Genomic DNA, 9,988 nt, shown 5'->3' with positions numbered 1-9,988 from the left:
CTGGGCATACATAGATTTTTGGGTCAAGAGGGTTTTGGAGATGCCAGCAGGCCAAATGACCTCACGTTACTCCCACTCCTCATGTACACTTGGCACATTGATCACTCTGAGCATGTATTGCAAAATGCCTGTATGCTGGTGGGATCCCAAGCCTGTAGAATAGGAGGGTCTTAAGACAGAAAATGCTAGGGTATGAAAGAACATCAGTTCTGGATACAAACACAAACTCATTGCAAGGTCCAAGGAGTTTTTTCCTTGTTCCAAATATCAGATCATCACCTTGTGCTTAGCACGAACACGTGGGTCAAAAAGCCTGGAGCTTTCTGACAGACCCCAACCCACAGCAACACGTGGCTCTGCTCCAAGAGTGCTGTGGGAAGACCTACACTGCGTCCTGTCATCTCTGCAAGCTATTTCATCAGTCACCAGGCTGTTCTGCAACATGCTGAACAGAGTTGCATAAGCTCAAAGAAAGTGAAGGCAAAGAGCAACTTTGGCAATCCCTGCCCAGGACAGTGAAGGTGGTGAAGGCTGGGAATGGTGCCGCCATTCAGTCACATTACAGGTGGCGATTAGATATTTGCAGAGAGTTTTGCAGGTGTTTGTGATCCTGAGACAAGGAAGCAAAGGCTCTGAAAGGAGATTTTTGTGAGCTCTTTTATTGCACCAAGCTGGGTGACCAAAGGCAGCAAGTGGTGTCAAGTTTCATGGCTGTGGTTTCTCCCTTTGCTGGTGCTGATACCACGAGATAAAACCATGGTTTATAACACCTCTATCAGAAAAGTGATTATCAGCACTAATCGTAATCAACACTCCTTTGCAAAACAGCCCGGGTAGGGAGCTGAGCTTGAGGGAATGGATTTAAATCAGCTTCGTTGACATTTGGCCTGATTAGTATAAAATTGGAAATGGTCTCCTATCTTGTTTAAAGCCTGGACACCTCACCACCAGGAGAACCAGTCTTCAGATTAGGTCAGAGAGGGGAAACAGCCCCACACCATGTTTTCTTGCACTTCCACGCAGCCTTCTCCTATTCTGAAAGACACCTCACAAGTTGACAGTGGCTCCTTTGGACAGACAAAAATAGTTTTTGGTATCCTGTCCACAATATTTCAATTAAAAGATGCCCCATGCTTGTCACCGAGCTCTCTGAAAACCAATGCATGAAGTTATTTTACAGCAGGACCTGAGATGGAGCTATTGCATCCTCATCTTGTTTTCATTCCTCCATGCCTGTTTTTTTTCCATGCTCTCCTGCTTTGAGGACTACAAATCAAAAGACAGTTTCCAGAAGCAGAGACAACGCATCCAGATAGGAATCAACTCATGTGAGCAAGCTGGACAAAACACTTGTACTCCCCAGACTGGGATCTTGGGACACACCTGACCTGTTTCACATTAAACACAAGTGAGGACAGTCCCAATGAAAGGTGCTGAAGTGGCGGAGGCTGAAGTCCTATATTGATCTCCCAAACAGGCAATGGCAATGCAATGCGCCACGACCCTGACCCCCACGACCAGCTGCTCTCTTCAGCCCTGGGCCTCTCCATTGAGAAAGCCAGCACAGTGTTACCAGCCAGGCAGAGGACATCTATCTAGCAGCTATGTGCACTTAAGAGACTATCAGGAGATGGGGGTGTTTAACACTGCTGAACATCTCCAAAGTATTTTTATGTCCCATAAACTGGCTTTACATTATCCACAGGGGGTGCTTTTTTGCATAAGGGCAGTACCAGGGTTTATTTCCAGCAGTTCTTGCAGCAGCATCTTGCCTGCTGCAGGGATGCTGGGGAGCACAGCACCAGTTTGCTGATCACAGGCAGTAGTGCAGCTGGTCCACAGAAGAATATTACCTTCAATAAAGATTAAAGCAATTAAAAGCTGACTCAAAAGCTTTGTGACAGGATACAAAGTCTTTTTCCCTGAGATAACTGGTGCTATTTATATAGTTGTTTTTTTCTGTTGTTGTTTTTGACTAAGTCACAAGAGTTCAGGTGTTTCCTAGGTAAAACAAGCCATGTTCTTGCCACTCAGGGCTTCAGGCAATCAACTCCTAACAGCAGTTGCCTTCTGCCAGGTCTCAACTTCAGGGCCAAGGCTTGGCCATCCTGAAATGAAGACTCACTTCCTAAGGTGGCATTCCCTGCTGAGTCACAAACCACATTTCCATTATCATCCCAACAGCACAGTGGTAAGAGTTATTTTACAGGCAGTCTCAAAGACAAAATCCTTATGACAGATTCAAAGTCAGAGAAATAAAAGTAACACAGGAGGAGAAAAAAAGGAAGAAATTAAAAAGCAACTGCAGTGCACTGATTGGGGCCCTTTGGGATGCTCCAGGGGAGTCACCCTGGGGGCTGACAGATAATCCCAGGGCTTTGACTCCAACAACTTTTGCCAACAGCATCCTTTGGTCCTAGTAACATAACCAAACACCTCAGAAAGGGCTGCTGGAGACATTCAGGTTCCCTTGTGGCTAATTATAGATTTTAAAGCCATGGAGGGAGCGGGTGTTTCCCCTGTCAAAAAAAGGAGTATAATTATACAACTCCACACCCCCACGCTTTCTAATGCGACGCACATAGGAAATCTCGTACATCAACTACAAAGTGTGTATTGTTCTATGTCAGCAGATAAATAATTCACCATCTGAAGACTTGGAAGCTTTTCTCTTAGCTCAGGATTATTGTTCCACTTGATGCATGAAGTTGGCAGCTTTTCTTTCTTCTTCCCAAGAGAACTGGATCACTCCAAGACTTGAGTAACGTCCAGGCTAATAGCTCACCAAGATTTTGAGAGAATGTGTGTGTGTGTGTACACACATGCATGCCTGTGAAAGAAGTTAGGTGGAGAGGTGATTTCATTTCTCTTTTATTGTCGTTTGTTTTTAATTATGTACTTTTCTTCCTTAAGCGATGATGTTGCAACTGTTGCCTCTTGAACATCTTCCAGACATGTTTAAGATCTATGATGCTCTATCAGCCAAAAGTTTCAAGGGAGGAAGAAAAGGCCATGTTTCTGTTTTATGAACTGTTTTTGTTTTGCCTTTTTTTTTTTTTTTTTAATTCAGCATGGATTTATATTAACACACATCTGACCACAACATTACTGTGTGACCAAGGCTGTCCTTTGAAGCAGGCTGTCCTTGCTTGACTATTCCAGCAGGGAAAGGAACACAAGCTTTCTGGCAGGCATGAACCTGTCTCATACCCTATTTCTTCAGACCAAGTGGAAGTCCAGATCCTTATCCGATAGCCCCATTCCTACTTCTCATTAGTGCAAAATAAAAAAAAAAAAAAAAAGATCAATATGGACCTCTGTCAAGAGAGCAAATTCCTAATGTGATTATGCTTTTATTCTGATATACTTAAGAATAATTAAAATTCTCTTGAAGAGGAATGTTTTTCATTGACTTCAGAAGGCTTTGGATGAGAAACAGTCTGGAGGTTTTTGACAAAAATGTTACTTTGACAGAAAATGCAGACTCACTGAAATTGAAACAGTTCCTGGGAATAGCTATCACAGTGACAGCTCAGGGAAAACGTTATCTCAGGTCCAGGGTGTACTTTTCAGAACCAGAGCAGGAAGCAAAAGCATGAAGCAGCAAAGCACTGTTAGCCAGGCCATCCACCCCAACACAGGAGACTGATTCAGGCTGCCTGGGTTCAGACTGCCAATTGAAATGTGCCTCAGCTTCCCCAGGAGAATCCAGATGACTGGAGCTTTAGCTAGTTCCAATGGACTCCAGTTTGGGACCTATCGGTTCACCTCACGATGGAGCAGGACTATTTTAGAAGGTTTCAAGTGTTCTTTAGGATAGGGAAAACCAACAACAACAACAAAAAACACTTTCCTGCCAGCTGTACTGTAAATCAAGCCATGAAGTTTTACATTTAAAAACAATTGTGAAATACAACTCAAACAAGATGCCCTCAGGGCTGTGCTCTAAAGACAGCTTTGCCATCAGCTTTGATGAGCACTCAGCTATAAATCTGTAACCCCACATCTCATTAAAATATTGCTACCTCTCAGAGAGAGGGAGAATGCACACTCTTCCTAGAAAGAAAAGTGAGTACTGCTCCCCCTCTAAACTGTGGACCTCTGCATATGTCAGAGATGGAGATGCAATTGCCCGGACATAGCAATATGAAACAATAGTTGTCCTTGAAAATTAGAGAGAGGAACTCACAGGGTTAAGAATAAAATTAAGAGAAGGCAAGAGAACTGGAAAGTTTCTATTGCTGCAAAACCAACTGACCCAAACCTCATCTGGCATTAAATGGCACAGCTGCAGTGAATCCAACGAGGCAATATTAATTTACACCAGCTGAGAAACTACCCCAAAACTTGTTTGTAAAATAGAATCAACATTTAGGGTAAGTTTCAAATGCTTTAAAACTGGGAGGGCTCAAAGAATAAAGGACCTTCTAGGCAGAAGCTGTGTTTGAAAGGGACAGAAGGCAAGGCAGCTGAGATCTGGCATGGTGCTGTGTTCAAGCACATGCTGGGAGGAGATGCAGATGAAAGCTGTCCTTCTAAAAGGAAATCTGCATCGCGCTTCACTCACTGGTGCACAGCAGATTGAAGAGGGCATGCACGTTCTTGTGCCAGAATTACATTGCGTACAACGATAACTCAGCAAGAAGAACAAACGAGTCTGTTTGCTTTCTTGAAACAACATCACTGAATGGCTTAATGCATGTCAGAAGGGCAAAAAAATATAAGTTTTGTTCTCAGCTGTGCGCAAGAGCCGATGGATTGGGATGGGGTTGTGCAAGGATTGCATTAAACCCCGTGGTACATTTCCAAGCCCTGTTTGCCTGAACAATTGACTCTGAGCACAGACACTTATCAATAGAAGCCTAAACAAATTTCAGAACAGGCTTTATTTTATTTTTTTGCTGACTTGAACATCAAGGTGTTCCAGGGTTGCGGTTGCTGTAGCAACAGGAAGGAGCTTATTAAATGATCAACCTGAAGGCCAAAGCTATCAGAGCTGAAATGACCAAAAGTTAATGTTTAACCTAAATCCTCTTATTTGTTTAAAAACATGCAGCTCACTTTGTATTAGTGGTTGCCTTGTGGAGCTACTTCAGAAATAGCTGTGCAGCCATGAGACCATTAAGATTTTCATATATATCCCAAATAAAGTCCAAATCCTCAGTGACACAGGCTCCAACAGCTGCCTCCTACCAGAAATCATTTAACACCATACTTAGGAAAGGAGCCACTTCCTCTGATCATTTATGTCGGACAAACACTTGAAACACATGTCTAAGGATATTGTTCTTAAAGATTTCCACAAACTAATGGCATTACACATTACTTTAAGAGCTAATGAGAATGAGCGTGATTCATTTTTAACCTCATTAGAGTCTGTCCTTTGGACAACTGTTCTGGGACAAGTTACGTTTTGCCTTGGGCCCAGTGAGTAGAACCAAATGGAAAGAGATTGCTGCAGCAAAATTAAAGGACCCATCCCCTCCTATTGCTTCAACATGTCTAGCCTCCCTCAGTGCTTTTTCAGATGCCTGGCAGGTTACTCCTTTCCCAGCTTTCAACATTAACTGAAACTTTTCATCAATGAAAACCTGTAAACACCCGGGTGGGACCCCTTAGCTGAGGCTACTTTATGCTTGCCCTCCAGCTGAGCAAGAACACCCCAAGGAAGGCTGCAGAGATACCTCACTTGGTCATCTTCTATTTCAGGATCAAAGTAACACATCTTTGGCAGTCGCATACTGAAGGGGGACTTCTGTAGACCACTGCTTTTAGCAAATTCCTGCAGCTCTGACCTACTCTGACCAGGTCCCACATGTCTGACTATACCTATCCCTGTTGGACACAGCTCTTAATGAAAATTAAAAGGAAAAATGTTTCTCTACTTCCTACTCCTAAACTTAGCCAAAAAAAAAAGTTCAATCTGACTTGGAGATACTCCTCTCCCAAGAGGGAACTGCAGACAGATCTCAACTGCAGATAGTAGCCACTAACACAACACATTGTAGTCAGGAAAATCACCATGTAAAATTAAGCTGTGAAATATGATTATATTGATCAACAGTTTCACAAAAACAATATTTATTGCCATTGCTGGTGGAAGAGGGGAACCCAAAGCTCTATAAATACATTAGAGGAGCCAGGCCCAGGCCCAGCTGCCTGTCATGTGCTCAGATCATGCTTTGATGAAAGCTTGTCATCAGCTTTGCACCATTACAGCTGAAGGTAGTTGATGGGAAACTGTCTTAATCTAATGCAAAACAATTTGTTTAATTATAAGGATATACCATCCTTGCTTGAGCTGTTGGGTCTCACTTGCAGAGCTAGGAAACTGCATATAGAGACTTGAGACACCCAGACAGTCCTGAAATTGGCCAGGCGTCTTAACACATCCCAGTCAGATGCTACCTTGCTTGCTTTTTGCTACCCTTCTGTCCCTCATTCAGCAAGTTTCAGCTGACCTTGTGAGGGGCAGAGACATGAGTGGGACTGGGAAAGCCATACACCATACATCGTTGGCAGTGATAAGAAGGCAAGAGGAGTCATCAGGATGATCATATCCAGTTATTTTTTTTCCAGCTACCTCTATCCTACAGCAAGCATACCACACTCACTATCAGGGCAGCCCAACCCTTCCCCATAGACCCTACAACAGGCACAGTCATCTTCAGCTTCCTCCCTGCCTCCTTTGTCCTTTCCCCCCACATTACAGCTCTGCCAGTAAACAAACACAGGTCCAACCAGAAAAGGTTTGCTATGGGTCACCTCTATGCTGAGACTGAGAAAGGACTGCTCTGCAAGGCAGCAGAGCTGTTTCCACAAGGGTGAGGATTAGAGCACATGCTGAGCCATCCTGAGGAGGAACCCTCCAAGTGGTAAACCCCAGAACATAAACAAACAAACCCACCAAAAGCTCAGCTTCATTACTGCACTATCCCCTGGCTGCTTTCTGAAACCAAACTCCAAGGAGGAAGTGCACTTGGACTTTGCATGCACATGGTCGGCGTTGAAAGAGGCTGGGAAGGATGCCTGTGAGTTCCTTCTCCCAAAAACACTCCCCGTGTTTCAATCTAGCTGCAATCTGCAGACCTGCAGCTGTCAGAGTCAGCTCTCCCCGTGCTTGGTAATCCGAGGCTCTGCAAGCGAGCGCTCGCTGCTTGCCTCTCCTGCCTTCCTAAGGCAACACTTGCTCAGCAAACACAAATATGTTTACTGTGGAAACTTTGTACTTGCCTTACTGCCCTCGCTCTTTGCCAGGTGTTTTTCTTTTTATACCCACAGGAGACACAGAGCCATGTTCTAATATAGAAATATAGATTCGGGTGCAAGTGTTTATTAATAAACAGGCAGGCAAATCTATTTGCTTACTGCCTCATTTGAGTGATTTATTCAGTTATTTTTAGACCTCATAGTCTTAAAGCAGCAACATCAGGGACTGGCTATTGTAATAAAACCAGGCTAGAGCCACAGACTAATTTTTCCAGAGAGTAAGAGATAAGTACACACAAGGGCACCCCACACCAGTTAGCCTTTTTTTTCCCCCCCTCTCACCAACTTAAAGTTGGTGTTTTCCATGATGTTCCTGAACTGCTGGGGATAAAAGAGCAGGAAATTCAGTGGCCAGGTAGACTAGAATCTCTACTAAGGGCTGCAATACAGAATCATGTCTAAGCATCCTGGTAGTACAGAAATATGCTGCTCTAAGCAACAATAACTATAGAAAAAGAGTTATGTACATACACATGTGAGCATAAGAAATCAAGTTTTTATATTCTGACTTTAAAAAGGAGTTTGAGATATACCTTAAAACCCTCTAATATCACTTGCAAGGTGGAAAAAAGAAAAAAAAAAAAAAAAGAAGCGCAAAACCTCCTGTCCTCTGGGGATTGCTCTCACTTCCTGAGGGTGCAGTCCTATGCAAACCTGCAAGGAGGGTCCTGAAGGAACATGGTCAGATGAGAAGAGGCTCATGAGATGAGACCCAAAGAGTTCCTCAACTATTACAGGTGAGAATCTGAAAAAGGTTTCACTGATAAGGCTGTTTTTGGTCCCTGCCTCCCTCTGCCCACTGTGTGGAGCCTCTCTGAGATGACTGTCATAGGCTTTCCATCCCCCAGGGATGTGGGCTCAGCTGAACTGGCGTTTTCGCTGTTCCTAGCATCCTCCTGCTAGCCTGCTGCAATAAGCAGAGTTGATTGTTGATTTCAGCCAAATAAGCAAGCATAAATGCCAGTAAAACAAGACATTGCATATAACCCTCATCTGGAAATTATTTTTGTTTGTATTTATGTTCCCGCGTGTTGTCAGGGTGATGTCTGGGCTCAGGCCCACACGTGGAAAAATCTGGACTGTGCCCTGCACTAGGAAACTCTCTAGCTCAGAGGCTAAATTGCATTTGCTCCTCCCCACTTCCCCAAAAACAGCCTATATGCTTGCCTTTAAAGCTCAGCGTACAGCCTCCTCTATCCCGAGAGGAGGAAAATGAAGAGTTGAGGTTTGTTTTCACAGTATGACAGTGGAGCAGGAGGAATTCCTCAATTCCGTGCCAGGAGAAGAGAAACAAGCACGCATCCAGACAGGAGCACGATCCCCTGAGTCACACTTTGTGATGCAGCCTAGTTCTGGCCACCTAAACTGGCCAGGGGCCAACTTTACATCCCCCTGGGCTAGGCCAGGCTCAACCCAGACCCTCAGCTCAGACACCTTGGTTAGAGCACCTCAGCTTCCTCCCAGCCAAGCACGGTTCATCACCATGTGGCTCAAACACCAGAAAACAGTCTTCACCCACCTGCCTCAAGCCTCTTTCACCCCTACAATGACCCTCTTCTCAAAAACAACCTCAAGGGGTTCAACAGTGTCAGTGACAGCCTCCCCAGCACAGTACCTGCTGAAGGCTCATTCCTCAAAACATCTCTGCACAGGGCAGCTGCTCCTCCCTGCAGTCTCCTTCCTTGAGGGGTCTTAGAGGGGTCTGCACCCAAATAATTACTCCTGGCCAGCCACAAGCTTTAGCAATAATTAGCAATTTTAGTTGCATTAGCAACTCCCCTTACAGGGGCCTGGAGGTGCCTTCAGTTGAGGTCTCTAATTAGCCCCAGGCCCTGGGGGGAATCACACATCCCACCTGTGGCCAGCCTGAAGTCATCAACCCTGAGCAGGGAGGTGCTCAAGTACAAACAGGGTGAAGCCATGGCTCTGACAAATTCCATAAGAATTTAGCCTTTGCTGACAGAGCTGAGACTTCACTTGAGCGAAACCTTTTTTTTTTTTTGTCTTGGTCTCTGCACTCAGAGCCTGAATGGGACAGGCTCCAAATCCGTGTCCTGCTTATCAACCTGGCAGCCACAGGCTCGCAGATCAAACACGAGGCAGGACATCGGGTCTGCAAGTCACGTTTCCACCTCTGTCAAGGCAGCCACCAGTGTCCCTGTGTCTGCCAAAAAATATAGGGGAGTTAAAGCCACTGCATTGCCTAAACAATATTTCTGACCAGAGAAAGCAAAGCAAGGTGGAGGGTACAGTTTAGAAACGACTGAGAATATGACCTAGAAGATCTGAACATCTTTTCTCTGCAATATTTTCTCTTTTCCCTCACGATGGTAGCTGTCACATTGCAACACTAGTCAGAACTGTCGCTGTGTTGTTGCTGCCTCCAGTTAAAGGCCCTAAAAACTTTAGCTGAGTCTTCACATCTCTCCAGTGTTGCATTTGCCCTGGAATATGAAAAGGGCCTTGTCATGAAAAATCATATTTCTGGGGTTGCTGAAAAGTGAGGGAAAAGTCAAATTCAAAGATAGCTGCTGAGGTTTGAACAAAACCAGACAGTTCTCCTGAAAATTCCCATTTGACAAAATATATATCTGGGAAAAAAAAAAAAAAAAAAAGACAAAATCTGAAGCTTATTTGACAGGAAAGTTTTGACTGGTGGAGGAAGACCTTGACCAGGCAAGAGAGTAGAGACAAAGGGGTTATGGAGAGTCGTCCACTG

At 44.5% G+C, this 9,988-nt stretch overlaps 1 long non-coding RNA gene across 1 annotated transcript; it reads right to left on the bottom strand.

The window, feature by feature from the left end:
- Nucleotides 1-540: 540 nt before the first annotated feature.
- On the bottom strand, nucleotides 541-9,068 carry LOC311441936. Its single transcript, XR_014696336.1, has 2 exons — nucleotides 8,885-9,068; nucleotides 541-2,830 (listed from the first exon to the last, which is right to left on the bottom strand). It is a non-coding gene; the product is annotated as an uncharacterized lncRNA (long non-coding RNA).
- Nucleotides 9,069-9,988: the final 920 nt, after the last annotated feature.

The sequence above is a fragment of the Aythya ferina genome (genome assembly GCF_964211825.1).
Source record: "Aythya ferina genome assembly, chromosome: 10".
NCBI classification, from domain to species: domain Eukaryota; kingdom Metazoa; phylum Chordata; class Aves; order Anseriformes; family Anatidae; genus Aythya; species Aythya ferina.
This window is presented reverse-complemented; position numbering and strand designations above follow the sequence as displayed.